The 17435-nt window shown below is 41.9% G+C and overlaps 1 pseudogene; it reads right to left on the bottom strand.

Moving 5' to 3' along the window:
- Positions 1–2104: 2104 nt before the first annotated feature.
- On the bottom strand, positions 2105–2223 carry LOC126237814 (5S ribosomal RNA; annotated as a pseudogene).
- Between the last annotated feature and the right edge of the window lie 15212 nt (positions 2224–17435).

Genomic DNA, 17435 nt, shown 5'->3' on the forward strand with positions numbered 1-17435 from the left:
TGCCAGTAGTGCCGAACGCTGTTCGTCGCACTGTGAAGTGTCGTTTTAGGCCGCCGAATGCGTGGTAATCAACGGTCCAATTGAAGAAGCGGTTTCATTGATGCCCATTAGGCACCTCCTGAGGGCCGTTTGTGTCTATTCTGATCGACGGCGTGTCTCAAACGTTGTCCTCGGCCACCCATAAGGAAACACCGACACTCCCTGGTGACATAGTGAAGCAATAGATATCAATGGCCTTTCTCCCACCTCTATCCTCAGTCGAGCAGAGAGAGAAGAACGGTTTTGCATACTTAGCTTTTAAATAAATTACTCGAGTAACAGCTAGAAGTCAAAACTGAAAGCTGTTTTTGTGTGATTTATAGTAAACATCTAATGCGAAAACAACAATCATTTTGTGGGCTATAGTTTGAAATATGTGAATTTCGGAGTGTTATTATCACCTTTAGGTAGAGCAGGACTTGATGATGAAATTTGTATGACAGAAAGAGCTTAGATAGTTTCAAGCTGATCCGAAGTGAAAAAGTATTGCTCCGGATAACATCTGAGACGAATATATTGTATTAATGGAATATTTGTCCATATGAATCTCCACGAAATCAGTTCCTGTAACTAAAGTCTGGTGTAAAAACCTTTTGCTTATGAACCTGTTTAAGCACGCTTTTACGTCAGCCTGTATAAAACGTTGCAAGTCATAAAAAAATTTGGATCTCAGCCCTGAATCCCAGTTCAGTCATAATGGAGCACAGTTTCACTGTAAATGACTTTTAAGGCTCTTCCTTCTTTGTGGAAAATATTACTGAATTTTTCTGTCTTTGTGGAGTTATACGCAGAATGTGCTGCTGTGCTTTACTGTTTGTTTGAAAGAAAAAAATTAAAGCGCACCTTCCCTTTTGTTGCGAATAGTATCGCACTTGATATTTCTCGAAAAGGCTGGGTATTTCGCAAAGCACTCTGGGGCTCTCTGTCGTCCACGACTTTCCCCTTACTGTTTTGTTCTCTCTTTCTCTATCTAATCAAGCTCCCTGTTAACTCCTGCTTTTGCGTTAATGCCAGTTAGGTAATATCCTCACTGTTTAAAATTCGACACTCCTTTTCTGCCTGCGCAGCACCCCTTAGTGTAGAAAACGTTTCATTCTTCTTTGGTCTTGGCTGGACACACATACATCAGATGCACTGTATCTGAATTTCTATCTACATTCATACTTAGCAAGCCACCATACGGTGCATGGTAGAGAGTACCCTGTACCCCTATACGAACATGACGTTTTAATCATTCCAATGTTCCTGACGTTTCTATTATTATAATTTATACCTTTGTAAAAGTCTACGTTGTTGTTTACGCAATAATAAAGGCTGATACAGGTCATCAGTACATTCTGAATTACTTTCCTGTAGAACTGCTAAATCTGTTCTGCAGGTGTTCAACATATCCGCCTTCTGAACTTGTCTGCAGAACGCAACATGTATTGTTAAGTATGGTCGACTTTTTAAAGTCACATTGGTTTCAGATGTCGTATTAATCTGTGTAGTTGGTAAGTTCGTCTTCCATGGAAATGTTATGAAGTTTCCTTGTGATATCCTCACCTCCAACTAAGTTTACTGTCTCCTTCTTACTCTAGGAAGTACCTGTGGCTTTCAGAAACGTCTCTAGTTTCTGGATCGACGGCTGCGTACGTCAACCAAATCTGCAGTGCTTGTGTATCGACATAAACTCGATTTACGTCGTTTTCTCAATTCCCGTGTCGCAATTTTCTGACAAACATAATCATTTCGTGGCCAAAACTTTCTTTCATGGCCTCTCGGGCTATTGCAGAAATAATTCATAGATTAAATAGGTCGTAATTAAGTCGTACATACTGTTGTGGACATGTATTTGCGAACTAAAACTAAACTTAACTCCGTCCGAAAAGGCCATGAAGGCCCAACGTTACTGACCGGCCGCCGTATCATCCTCAGCCTACAGCCGTCAGTGGATGTGGATATGGAGGGGCATGTAGTCAGCACACCGCTCTCCCGACCGTACGTCCGTTTACGAGACCGGAGTCGCTGCTTCTCAATCAAATAGCTCCTCAGTTTGCCTCACAAGGGCTGAGTGCACCCCGCTTGCCAACAGCGCTCGGCAGACCCGATGGTCACCCTTCCTAGTGCTAGCCCAGCCCGACAGTGCTTAACTTCGGTGATCTGACGGGAACCGGTGTTAACCACTGCGGCAAGGCAGTTGGCATCCGCCAACTGGTGTTACGATTTTATTGCTTCATATAATTAACGTTATTGATATTATTATTATTGTTATTGTTATTATTACGATTACTCCTGAAAGCACCAATCTGCGAAGCCGAGATTTTTGCAGTTCAGTGCAATTCTGTTAATGGAATATGTTTCAAAGGTAGAAAGCGTAAAAACAAAGAATAAATATGTGCCGCTACCTTAAGGAAGAATTGGAGACATAATAAACACCTATTCTTCTACATAACATTTTTCGAGGATTTGCTTATAAAGTGTTGGGGAATTCGTCTCAGCAATATTTTAAAATTATCTTTCGATAAATTTATAATCAGCATAGGTTTCTTCTTTGTATATAAAAATGTGGTATTCTACATAGGATCTTCTTCTGATGTTAGATTCTTAGACTTGCGTATTTTTCTTAAACTTAGCTAAAGGCGGGAATACACAGAAACATAAATCAGCAAGGGATTACGCAGTACAGTTGCTACACAACAGAATGGAGTTCGAGATAATCCCGCTGAAAATAACGGTCCGAATCAGGTGATTCACGATTTTTGTGGCTTCTTTAATACATTTGAAGCCGAATATGGAGAGGTATATTTGGAAAATGACTGGACAACTGGCCATTGTTGATAAGCACCATCAAACGCGTACTGATAGGAAATCACGTTTTGCCCGGATTTCTCTGTCTGATGATTTAGTGGAACGAAATGGAAGCTACTTGTTTTTTACATCCACAGTATTTAGGGATTCAAGGAGACTTTTCTCACCTTACGCTATAGGAGGACATTTACGGGAGGTTTTGAAAAATTAAATGTTTGCGAGAACCAGTGAGAACACAAAATACGCTAATGGTCTTGTTTCCTACTGTTGAATATTAAGTAATGTTTTCATATGATGTGAAGGATATGGCTTTCCACTTCTTGTCATGATCTGCTACTCCATTAATGACAATGTATCTACTTCAAGAAACAGCCGTTACAAAGTTTTTACGCATATTCTAATGCTGTCGACATGTTAGTATCACTAATTCTAAATGTAATTATTTCTGCATACTCTGTGCACGTTCAACTAAGATCCTGTTGGGCGATTTAGTGTGCATTGTTCACTGCCTATGCGCCGACATGGCTACTAAATTCCTATGCTTCGGACGTGACGTGGTAATGAAACTCTAGAAGCGAGGCAGATACGAATGGTGAATCATTCTAGAGACGATACGGGTCGAAAGGGGGTAAATGCATTGGCATATGAGTGACAGAGAATAGGTCGTTATGGCTAGGGACCTGGGAACGACCACTCTAAAAGGGCGAGTCTGGTTGGCTGTTCGCGTGCTGTTTTCATGAGCATGTATCGAAAATGGTTGAACGACTGTGAAACCATGAGTAGGTGAGTGACAATGCGCAGGAGGCCAACGCCTCTTCGTAGTCTTGGGCTGATCTGCCCACCAAAGTAGGACAAGAGGCAACCTTTGACTGTCGTTACGACAGAGTACAGTGCTGCGTGTTTTCATGTTAACTCAACAACATCGTCAATTACAGCTGCAGAGGTTTAGTGATACTCGAGATTTGACAATGGATCAATAGAAACGAATCACCTGGTTGGAAGAATCATGTTACTTATTACAACTTGCTGCTGTTCGTTTCTAGATACGCCATCGTCCAGGTAAACAGGGGCTCGAAACATGTATCGCGCCACGAACGCAGGCCGATGGGGGCACTATTATGCTATTGGGGGGGGGGGGGGGCATTCATTTGGGCTTCTGTGGGAGCTGTGGTAGTAATAGAAGGCACAATGGCAACTGTGGACTACGCTAACATTATTACTAATCATCTGCGTCCCTTCATGCTTATTGGTTTCCCTGATGGCGATGCCATCTTCCAGCGCGGTAGCTGCTGTGTCACAAGATCAGAAACGTAATAGGGTGGTTTGAGACGTATGATAGTTAACTCACGTCGATATCTGAAACTGATGGAACACATCTGGCACGCTAACGATCGCTAGCTCTGCGCACACAAACCACCAACCCGTAATTTACGGGAATTGCGTGAACACTGCGTAGGCATATGGTGGCACTTGACAGCGGGAACCTACCGGTCGAATGAATGCCATGTAGAATAGCTGCTTTATTGCGTTCCAAAGGCGGAGGAAATATTCGTAATATTTTGGCTCGTAAGTGTAGATTCCGTGTCATTACCTCACACCCAAAGCGTATTTCTTGCTACTGTACTAAACTGGTTGGTGTCTTCGGCTGTATACAGCTTGATTATGTTTATACTCTTTTTAGAGCTCCAACCAAATTTGAGTCCACCCCACGGCACTGAGTCCTCCTCTTAGGACTCGTGGCTAGAACCCATGTCTTGCCTCCGCCCCCTGCGCTTGTTGTTGCCATGGGATGACGCACAAAAAAGCCCCCTCTGCTGTCTCCTGCATGGTTGTTCGCGCTGGCTTCGCAAAGTCCTTGAAGCGGGAGGCCCTCCAGATCCATGCCACCGCCAACCTCCATTGTCCAGGCAGACACATGTTGCACGTTCTGAGATTGCTTGTCTGGAAGATCTCTCAGGAGCGTAGCACCTAGTAGATGGACACTGCTCTGAAGTAACACCTGTAGCTTTCTGAAGCAAAACTTGTATCCCTCTGATGAAAAGTCATTTTTCTGTTTCCTACATATCCATACACACAGCGTGATATTGACAATACAGCTGTTTTCTTAGATAACATGCTGAGTGCCTTACGGTATTGGAATGTCCTAACAGGAGGAAATTGGTACTTTTGCTGGAGAAATCGACAAATGGTCGGGCTGGGTGCGTGCAAGAAGTTAACATACCGTTTCTCAAATCACTACCTCACGCATCTCTTACATATTTTATCTCACCCGTTATATCATAGCAATTGCCGTGAAATTAATTCTACGATTGGAAGTAAAGACGGAAACATTCTCAAACCTGAAACTTCAATAATAGCTGGAACACGTAAAATAACTATTTACTACTTTTTTTTTACTTGGAACTTACGTTCGCAGTGTAATATCATAAACCAGTAACGTCGGAAAATTTCCTGATTTAGTCATTTCATCATCCTGTAGCTACAAATAATTTTTAATTTTCTTGTTTATCTCATTTTCTCGTAATAATTTACGTTACTCTGTGCTTAAAGCTAATGTAGTTTTAAAAGGAGAAAGTTAATGGAACTTCTGAATGTTGATGATATATCTAACTAAGTACTCAATATTGTGTCAGGGGCAGTCAAATGAAAACGAGACAGACGGGAGAAGAGTAATTAGAGTGTTTATTATTTCAAAGGTGATCGCTATAACTCTTAATACACTTATCCCGCTGTAAGACAAGATGGTCCGTATTTCATGAGTGAACCCAAGCGTGCACCTATTCATCCGAAGCAAATCAACGGCCACGAATATCTTCCTTCAGGGCTCCAAAACTGTGAGAGATCTGGACTGTATGGAAAATATGTGAGGGTTACCCAGCGAAACTTCTGCGGCGTGGTCGAAACAACGTTGACAACATGTGGGATGGCATTATCCTGCAACAAAATGATTCCATCCATCAACATTGCTGGACGTTTCAACTTGAGGGAGCACATCAATTTTGTGCAAAGTATTCACGTACCGCTATGCTTTAATGTGGTGTCATTTTCCAGAATGTCAGAGAGCGGAGCAGACGTGCCTGTTGTTTCGACTACGTTTCAGAAGTTCGCTGGTAAGTCCTTACACATACTCCACAACCTTGTTTCTCCTGTGATGTTTGCCTGCTTCACATTGGATACGACTGTCAGACAGATTATTCCAGGTTTTTGTAGAATTTCGGTGGATAATTTCGATATTGTTCTCATTCAAAGGAATATGGGATGCTTTTAACTAATCTGTTGTACCCTACATCCTGGATGACGGTTAATAACCGAAACCGATAGGAGACTATTGGGACAAATAAACAGCTAATGGTTAATAATATAGTTTTTAAAATACTTTACGGCTGTTGAATCTCAACTTATGGAAATATTATAAAATACTTGTCTCCTGGGCTCTGAAATAAACGGGCGTTACTAGCAGTACATGAATTTCTGCGCCTGTTTTTCTTACTGTATAACCCCCATTTAGTAAATTACAAAATATAGGTTTCACCTTCACTGTGTTTCCTCTGTTTGAGCAGAAATAAAGATTTTCTGTTACGGTATGGAATTATATTTCCACATATCCTGCTAACTAGACATGACACCAGGAGTCGATTTGGTACTTAGCTGCTGATATGACTTTTCTTTAGTCGAATCCAGCTACAAGTGTGAACTGCGTGGAAACGAAAGAGTATGTAATTTTCTAAAGACAACCAGCTAAACGTTTCTTATTGAGTTCGTTGTTGCTATTAATGTTGTGTGACTGTTTTCCCCGAATTACACCACAGACTTTTAACGCATTATACGTGTTTCAACAGGAGATATCTCCAAAGTCACTTCTCTATATTATTGGAGGAGTACACTCTGACAAGTTCCATGACACTCAGCATGGAGTCTACCTTGACTTCAACTGGTTCGTAGCTACCAGATGAGCTTTAGGAATGAGTTACCAGTACCCTTTTTTAACAAGTCTACCTTCCATTTCGTTCTGGACGGTTATTGACTGGTGTAAAATGCTCATTCCCTAATTTAATTAAACTGGACGTAGTTTCTACATCTACATCCATACTCCGCAAGCTACCTGACGGTGTATGGCGGAGGGTACCCTGAGTACCTCTATCGGTTCTCCCTTCTATTCCAGCCTCGTATTGTTCGTGGAAAGAAGGATTGTCGGTATGCTTCTGTGTGGGCTCTAATCTCTCTGATTTTATCCTCATGGTCTCTTCGCGAGATATACGTAGGAGGGAGCAATATACTGCTTGACTCTTCGGTGAAGGTATGTTCTCGAAACTTTAACAAAAGCCCGTACCGAGCTACTGAGCGTCTCTCCTGCAGAGTCTTCCACTGGAGTTTATCTATCATCTCCGCAACGCTTTCGCGATTATTAAATGATCCTGTAACGAAGCGCACTGCTCTCCGTTGGATCTTCTCTATCTCTTCTATCAATCCTATCTGGTACGGATCCCACACTGTTGAGCAGTATTCAAGCAGTGGGCGAACAAGCGTACTGTAACCTACTTCCTTTGTTTTCGGATTGCATTTCCTTAGGATTCTTCCAATGAATCTCAGTCTGGCATCCGCTTTACGACGATCAACTTTATATGATCATTCCATTTTAAATCACTCCTAATGCGTACTCCCAGATAACTTATGGAATTAACTGCTTCCAGTTGCTGTCCTGCTATTTTGTAGTTAAATGGTAAGGGAACTATCTTTCTATGTATTCGCAGCACATTACACTTGTCTATATTGAGACTCAATTGCCACTCCCTGCACCATGCGTCTATTCGCCGCAGATCCTCCTGCATTTCAGTACAATTTTCCATTGTTACAACCTCTCGATACACCACAGCATCATCTGCAAAAAGCCTCAGTGAACTTCCGATGTCATCCACAAGGTCATTTATGTATACTGTGAATAGCAACGGTCCTATGACACTCCCCTGCGGCACACCTGAAATCACTCTTACTTCGGAAGACTTCTCTCCATTGAGAATGACATGCTGCGTTCTGTTATCTAGGAACTCTTCAATCCAATCACACAATTGGTCTGATAGTCCATATGCTCTTACTTTGTTCATTAAACGACTGTGGGGAACTGTATCGAACGCCTTGCGGCAGTCAAGAAACACGGCATCTACCTGTGAACCCGTGTCTATGGCTCTCTGAGTCTCGTGGACGAATAGCGCGAGCTGGGTTTCACACGACCGTCTTTTTCGAAACCCATGCTGATTCCTACAGAGTAGATTTCTAGTCTCCAGAAAAGTTATTATACTCGAATATAATTCGTGTTCCAAAATTCTACAACTGATCGACGTTAGAGATATAGGTCTATAGTTCTGCACATCTGTTCGACGTCCCTTCTTGAAAACGGGGATGACCTGTGCTCTTTTCCAATCCTTTGGAACGCTACGCTCTTCTAGAGACCTACGGCACACCGCTGCAAGAAGAGGGGCAAGTTGCTCATTGACATAATAATGTTTGTTTGAATGGAACTTCTTATCCCTATAAATCATAACATGTGAATTAACTACATGAGAAATCTGATATTTTTCTTTTTTTTTTCATTCCCTGCACGTTATTTTCGTAAATAGACATCTAAGGTTGCTCATTCACTGCAATCAGCTGAAGAATTTTAATAATTTGTTTTCTAATTATGAGTAACTCCTCAATGGATAACTCTCTTCACGCCAAAGTCCAGGTGATACTAAGTTTGGGAGTTATCACCAGGGTCATCAGGTTAACTTACGTTCCATGTCCTGCAATTTGAGTCCATGGAATCTTTCACTTTTTCTTGACAACAGATGTGCTCTTGTGGTGAGTGAGCAGTCAACCCTATGATTTTCAGTGCCCAGTCGACTGCAGTAACATGGACAGAGTTGCTGATTTCCTATTGATGGGTATAACAGCCCGATGCAGGTATTGCATACGAAACATGGCACCTAAAATTCGGAACTGGACAGTGGCTGGTCACACTCGAAAGTCTCTGGGACAAATTTTAAGCCACGGTTGAATGAGCCCTTTGATGAATTCACAGCCCTTTGAATAATTCCTAAAAAACTTGAGCCGACTTTGTGTAGTACACACACTTTGGGCCATAGGCGCCTGATCACAGGCAGCTGACGACCAGGTGACCTCACCACACCAGGAGGGCACTCTGATAGACGCACACACATGGCGCCACGAAACGTAAACACATGTTCCACTGAAAAACAAATCTGTATCTTCGTTTCTTCTAACTGCGTTTAGTTAAGCGCATTGAAATTAAATGGGATGATTCAGTGACCTGAATAAAATAAGTGGAAACCTTTCGATATAGTAAAACACAAACACAATAAATATGTAGTCAAGGTTGAAAATTTACGCTGTACCGAGAATAAAACTGAAGTTTCCATCTTCTCGTAAAGAATCGTTTTAACAATTTTCAACGTAAGCAGTTTTGCGCCTATGGCTGAACCATTAACCACAAAGGAATTTCAGTTATTCACTGACAACACGTCATTCAACTTCATTCGTTAAACCCCAATGATTACATTCATTTCATTTCAGTGAGTAGCTCAGTTCACATATATTTCTTGTGGAAGAAGAAGTACTTTCTTTCGAAAACTCTATTCACCTAGAGGAGCTACTTTTACATAGCCATTGTGGTTGCCTCTGGTAGTAATATTCGGAAATGATGGGTGGAAACGTTAGTGACAGTGAAAGTGTAAATTAGTCCTGGTGATGCGGGTCATCTAGCCTAACGATTAAGACAACTGCTTGCAAAAACGTGTGGTGCGCTGGCTTTAATACTAAACTGTCATTTACTAAACCTGCAGCATTATGAAGTCAAGAAACATTGAACGGCCATGAAGTGTGCTCGGATATGCAACTGACTGATGGGTCAGAGCATCAAAATCTAGGTGGCAGTAATGCTATCTACATTGTGCAAATAAGGAAGGATACGCGGCTTTGTCTCTTAGAAATTGCTTTTGAATGCGATGGAATTATACTTTCTGGAGATATGTTGAGTCTCAACTTGATCTTCGATACGGATACAAGCTGAAGTAATGAATCAATATTTGTATCAAGGCCGAGACTGGAACCCAAGGCTTCTGCTTACTAAGCAGATGCACTATCGCCTACATCACTCTGGCCGTGTGGCTAACAGAGTTGAACGAATTACACTCGTCCAATTTCCTCATTATCATGAAATTCAGCTTCCGTCCTAATCGAAGATAAGATGCAGTATGTCTCCAGTAGAATGTTATTCCATCAGATCAACAGATCACCTGCGCCAGAGGTACAAGCCGGATACCCCCTTTAAGTACAAAGCTGGGGGCCCTTTTGTCATATCGGAGAGCCTCGACAATACTGACGATTCAAGGAGGGCTGAAGGTGTCAATTGAGGTTCGATTAGCGAGCGCATTGTACAAGTATAATCCGTGCGGCTGAGATAGCCATAGTACCATGGTAGTGTAGTAAGTAGCATATCTGCGTCGTAAGCAGAAGACCGAGGTTCAGGTCCCGGTTGTGGCAAAAGCTGTAATTCATTACTTCAGCTTCTATCTTTATCGAAGGTATTTTATTTGGCGAGAAAACCATAACATGTTTTTTTATTGGTGAGGATATCATATAACGCTTCGTGTAATAGGACGGAACGTGCCCAATTACACGTCAGAATTCGACAGCGTCCGGATCTTGGCCTATCGAGACTGCGGCTTATCGTTGGTGGGGCCCCACGACTGTCGTGTGAATGTGGACCCGACGGATTCAGAGAGGGCAACACTTCACACTATGCAGGGACACAACGCCCTCGTCACATACCACTAGTCGAGAAAGCGTTTGTCACTTTACCCCACCGCAGACTATTAACGAAAGTCCGAGCATACGGATTAGGTTTAGATATGTGAGTGGTTTGATAACTTCTAATGTAACACAACCCCGTTCATTGTCATCGATGATGAGTGTTCAACAAAGACTAGGGTAGCGTTAGGAGAGCCCTAGGGAAGTGCGACAGGATAGCACTAATTCTCTACATACATACATGATGTGACGGATAGAGTGAGAAGCAATATGCAGCTGTTTGCTGATGACACTTTAGCGGGCAGGAAGATGTCGTCGTTGAGTGACTGTAGGAGAAGATGACTTAGACAAAATTTCTAATTGGTGTGATGAATAGCAACTTATCCTAAATGTAGAACAATGTAAGTTAAAGGAGATGCGTAGGAAAAGAAATCCCGTAATGTTCGAATACAGCACTGGTAGTGTGATGCTTGTAATAGTCACATCGATTAAATATGCTGTGTAGGTGCACGAAATGGAACGAGCACGCGAGGTTGGTATTAGGGAAGGCGAATGATCTACTGCGGCTTACTGGGAGATTTTTAGGTAATTGTAGCTCACCTACGAAAAAAGCTGTATGTAGATCAATTGCGTGACCAGTTCTTGAGTGCTGCTCGAATGTTTTGAATCCATGCCACATCGCCTTACAGGACTGTATCGAAGCACTTCAGAAGCGAGCCGTTGGATTTATTACCGATATGTTCGATCGGCTCGCAACTGTTACGGAGATGCTTCGTGAACATATATGGGAAACCCAAAGGGAAGACGACATTCTTTTTCTGCGAAATATAATCGAGAAAATTTAGAGAACCAGCATTGGAAGCTGACTGCAGAACAATTCTACCGCCTCAGACGTACATTTCTCGTAAGGATCAGGAAGCTAAAATAAATTAAATCTCATACAGAATCATTTAGACAGGCGTTCTTTCCACGCTCTGTTTGCTGGTAGATCGATAAAGAAAATGAGTGACTGTGGTACAGCATACCCTCCGCCACGCAGCGTGCGATGGCTTGCGGATTATCTATGTAGACGTGCAGCATAGTGGACTGACAGCGAGGTGAACTTTGATACGGTTTCCGTTGACGAGGCAACAGGAAGATGTGCGCCAGCATAGGTGTGGCGAACGTCAGCACTAGAAACCAGGGTGGAACTACGTCATCTTTTCATAGGAGCACCGGTTCCGTTTACAGAAAGACGACAGATATATGCACGTGAACGGAGCAGATTTCATACATCTTCAAAGTAGTTCAGCGCCCAGCATGATGGTACGACGAGCCACTAGATAAAAAATGTAATGACCGCCAGTTCTCATACCCCGTAATTAGGATAACAGGAGTTAATTTCCGTCATAAGGCCTATGGTGCATTCTATCTTCGAATTTTCTTTGCCCTGTCTTTCTACAAGATATCGCAACACCGCATGCTACCTGAGCAATCGTGATGCATCTCGATTCAGAGTGTGTTCGACTCTTGCCTTGACCAGCTCGTTCTCGAGACTCATCCACTGAAGACATTTGACCTTCTGTTACCGAGATATTGGCAAGCCGCCACCGTTCGGCCACTAGGTTTGATGTACTTTAGCACTGACTGACAGCAGCGTCCAACTTACGCTCAGTTCTACTAGATGCTATCTGAGTTGTTGCTCCCAGACGTGGCGCTTCTGTATACTAAATTTCGCGGCCTGTGTATCCTCAGAGCAAGAATAAAGATACTGCGTACCGAGAATAATTAATATTTCGATATTTGACACCCTTCCCAATCTTACAGTTTTCACAGCCAGCAGTGTACTTTTAAGCAGTGTGTTTATACAGTAAATAATCTGCATCACTTTAATATGAGTTGAAACAGATACTGCGCGCCTGCTAACGTTTAGTACAAGAACTCACTTTTGAGCCAGAAGTATTTTGTGACGCAGAGAGACCTAAATCTTTATTTTTGTTGAAAATTAACAATCACGAAGTACGCGGAAGGTGTAAAGTTCCTCAAAGAAATAGGGAAAGATAAACAAGGAAACACCAAAGAAATTATTTGAGGAGTGGATGACCAAGTGCACATTACCCTGTAGACTTCTCCAATGGGCAATAAATCTGATGCAGTACAGAAGAAGACATCTGTAGCCCCAATCATCCCGCCTCTCCTATCATATTGTGGTTCTGATGCACGAAATTCGGCAGGGTATCTTCGATCTGTCTGCATTTTCTCGTATTTTTCATGTCAGAGAGGACGATCACGCTGGGGACATGAATTGAGTGTCTTTGTTCTCACTTTAATCACAATTGATAGCACAACATGGACCTATAACGACCAGTTCCTTATATGTATAATCCCTTGTTCTTAATCAACGAGGGCTTAATTACAAATGCATGCAGCTAGGCAAATTGAGGTGGAAGATCTTGGTATAGCTTTGCAGCAGCATCCTGGGAAGGCAGTTCAGTGTTACTTTCGAAGCCAACTCCGGTGATAAAAGTCTATGGCGACACTGTGTCGCCACACAAGGCTGAGTGTTCCGACGTGCGGCCACGCGGGTGGTCCTTTCTAATCCAACAATGAGGTGCCGTCTTCAAAATTTCAGCCGTAGAACAAAGTGGAAAATATTGTGTCAAAAGAACCAGGCATTTCTTTCCTGTTCTTTCATTGGAGGAGACGCTTGCACTTACTGGCAAAATCACCTTGTTTGTTGTTCAGTGCGTCTGCACCAAGTTTGTTGCTTTCCATGCAGAGACGAGGTAGTTTAGATTTTGGACAGAACTTACTGAGCAGCGGATGAGGGGAGCCATAGCAAGTGGTCGCAGCTCCGTGGTAAAGCGCGCATGATGTGATGGTTTCTGTATATACGTTAATAGTGAATTTTGATGAGAGTTAGTAAATTCTGAGTTTTGATCCTCTGTAACATTGAAACTAAATTGTTGGGAGCAGTGGGCAAGTCTCGCGAGGCATAATTTCAGTATTGTTTTACGTAATTTCAGATTTCTTTAATCGGACATGATTCAGTTCATGCATCGTGTGCACAGTTGACTATTACGATTCTTTTCGCTGTGAATCACAAGCTAGCCTTGTTGATACATTTATTAATGGGAAGCCGTACTTTCGAATCTTTGCTTGTGTACACATCTATCTTGCGTTTCCGTAGTCCAAAAATCGTTATTGACTAATAGTGAGCGGTACTTAAAAGTGTAGAGCGGGCACAAGGCCTATGTAACGTTTTGTTTATTTTAGTGTGTTTCATTCGATCAGAGCGAGCATCTTCAGAAATTACGTAACCGAGCCACATTTTACAAACATGGTGCTGTACATACCGCCGACGTCATGTACGACAGCGACGGTGTATAATGGCCGATACTTTTAACGTAATAGTTTAGACAAGAAGAAAATAGAAGATTTCGAAATGGGGTGCTACAGAAGAATGCTGAAGATTAGATGGGTAGATCACGTAACTAATGAGGAGGTACTGAACAGAATTTGTGGTGAACAGGAATTTGTGGCACAAGTTGACTGGAGGAAGTGATCGGTTGGTAGGACATGTTCTAAGGCATCAAGGGATCACCAATTTAGTACTGGAGAGCAGCGTGGAGGGTAAAAATCGTAGAGGGAGACCAAGAGATGAATACACTTAGCAGATTCAGAAGGATGTAGGTTGCAGTAGGTACTTGGAGACGAAGAAGCTTGCACAGGATAGAGATGCATGGAGAACTGCATCAAACCAGTCTCTGGACTGATGACCACAACAACAACTTTTAACGTGTGGCTCGGCTACGTAATTTCTGAAGATGCTCTCACTGGTCGAATGAAACATATTAAAATAAACAAAAGTTACATGCGTCTTGTGCCCTCTCCACAGTTTTTATTTCCCATGGTCGGTGTTCCCCTGCAGACAGTTGCCTGTGTTCGGTTGATGATCGGCACGTTAGTGTCGCTTGGTCGTAGGAAACCATAGGATTAGTTTTTTAGGTGTGTCCCCTGTAGCTGCAGTTTCGGGACTACATTCCATCTGTTAATTCAATGATCAATATGCAGTTACGTAGTTCGTTAAACTTCACGCCAACATGCTTTCCCTCTTCCTGTAATCTTTAATCACCAGTGTAAATCCTGATCGGTCGGTCTGGAGAACACTATTTAAATTTCTGCTGTGCAGTTTTCTCCTTAGGACAGTGACTAGGACTAATAATCAATTAATATTCATGGAGCTTCGGACGATTTGGCACTCAGGAACAGGTAGATAATATTGCGCATGGTATTTGTGCAACAGTTGGCTCCCAGCCACGGAAAGGCCTTTTTGTTAAGAGGAAGTCAGTCCCTTCATAGAGAGGGCACAATTATTAACTTCTCGCTACGGAAATTAATTTGCGTCACCTTACTAAGCGTTACGGAAGTTTCAAACAGATAGGGGTTGCCTCCTATCTCATTCAATCCCATTGCGCTTCTAGGTCACAAGTATTTTGTCATTCATAAGCCCTTTCTTTTGTCTATAGTCAATAATCATGTAGTAGTGTGTTACCGTCAATTCTCATGTTAGAAACAGAAAACGAATGAGGAGCAGACGATCAGATATGCATCTTTTCTGTAGGCATCCACAATGGACACAAATGTCATGGAAAAAATCTTCATACTCTCTTCGAGATTAAATGATTGGCTGATTCTCTCATGAATATAGAAATGCGTGAAAAAGGCAAAGGCAGAACTTCACTCTGCCAGTAAGACTTGATATAAATCTACCGTTAGCTTCAGTGCTACAGACAACGCAATGGCAACCATTTGCAGCGTCTGCGTTTCTATATTATTTTGTTCATTCTTATCACTACACAGTATCTTCGCAAATTTTACAGATTATATAGCCTTTAAAAGGCTCCCCTTTTCATCTACAGAGTGTCTGAAGATGATCACTAAGTGATCCAAAGCAATTACAGCATTGCAAAATGCTCGTATGATTTGTTTTATTTATTACATTTGTTTAGTCATCTGTAGTATGCCTGGCTTTGATGCTTCCCACAGCGAATTTCTCTAGTGTGCGAACCTCTTCATCTTACAACCTACGTCCTCAGTTATTTTCTGGATATATTCCACTCTCCGTTTTCCTTCACAGTTTTTAATCACTGCAGCTTCCTCTTTTATCCCGGAAGTTATTCCGTGATGTCACAACCCGATGTCTTACCATCCTATCCTTTCTTGTTATCAGTTTTTCCACATGTTCCTTTCCTCTCCGATTCTGCGCAGAACCTTCCTTACCTCATCAGAATACCTAATTTCAACATTCTTCTATAGCATCACATCTCAAATGCTCCGATTTTTTTCTTTTACGGTTTCCCCACAGTCCATGTTTCAATGCCATACAATGCTGTGGTTCAAAGGGACATACTCAGGAGTCTCTTCTTCAAGCTTTCCCATGGTTGATACTAGTAGACTTCTCTTAGCCTTGGACTGCCCTTTCTTCAAGTGCTACTCTGTTTTTTTTTTATATTCTCCTTGCTACGTCCGTTAGGGGTAATTTTGCTCCCTAGGTACCAGAATTCCTTAACTTCATGCTCACCAATCCTGCTGTTACGTTTCTCGCTGTTCTCGTTTCTGCTAGTTCTCATTACTTCCGCCTTTCTTAGATTTATTATAAATCCCCATTTTGTACTCATTAGACTGTTCATTCCATTCAGTAAACCCTGTAATTCTTCTTCACCTTCACGGAGGATAACAATTTCATCAGTGAATCTCATCATTGACATCCTCTCACCTTGAATTTTAATTTCGCTCGACCTTTTCTTTTATTTCATATCAAAGCTTCTTCGCTGTACAGATTGAACAGTAGAGACCAAAGACCCCACTCCTGTCTCACACCCTTTTTAATCGGAATACTTCATTCTTGGTCTTTCACTCTTATTATTCCCTCCTGCCTCTTGCACATGTTTCATGTAATCCTTATCTCCCTATAGCTTACTCCTATTTTCCCCAGAATTTCGAACATCTTGTACCATTTCAAATTGTCGAACGCTTTTCCCAAGTCGACGAATCCTATGATTGTGTCTTCATTTTTCTTTAGTCTTCCTTCCATTACCAACTGCAACGTCAGAACCGCCTATCTGTCGCCTTTACGTTTCCTAAAGCCAAACTGATAGACTCTGACAAATTCTCAGTTCTTTTTTTCCACTATTCTGTATGCCATTCTTGTCAGCAACTTTGAAGAATCACCTGTTAAGCTGACTGTGCGACAATTCTCGCACTTTTCGGCTCTTGTGATATTCAGAATTGTGTGGATCGTATTTCTCCGAAAGTTTGTTGAAATATCGCCAGCACATCCATTCTACACACCGACTTGCATAGTCTTTTTTCCACTTCCACCTATGATTTTAGAAATTCTTATGGAATGTTGTCTATCGTTTCCGTTTTACTCTTCTTAATTCTTGTAAACCTGATTCTAATTCTAATACTGGATACCTTATCTCTTCTATTTCGACTCATGTTTCTTCTTCTATCACGTAATCAGAAAAGTCTTCCCTTCATAGAGGCCTTCAATTACTCTTTCCATTTATACGCCATCTTCTCCGCATTTAATAGTGGAATTCCCACTGCACTTTTAATATTGCCCCCCTTGCTTTTAATTTCACCGGAGGTTGTTTCGAATTTTTTATATGCTGAGTCAGTACTTCTGATACTCATTTCTTTTGCGATTTATTCACATTTTTCATGCAGCCATTTCGCTTACACTTCCTATTTATTTCATTTCTCAGCGCCTTTTATTTCTGTATTCCTGAATTTCCCAGAACATTTTGCAATCC

Source organism: Schistocerca nitens, chromosome 2 (genome assembly GCF_023898315.1).
Source record: "Schistocerca nitens isolate TAMUIC-IGC-003100 chromosome 2, iqSchNite1.1, whole genome shotgun sequence".
Taxonomy (NCBI): domain Eukaryota; kingdom Metazoa; phylum Arthropoda; class Insecta; order Orthoptera; family Acrididae; genus Schistocerca; species Schistocerca nitens.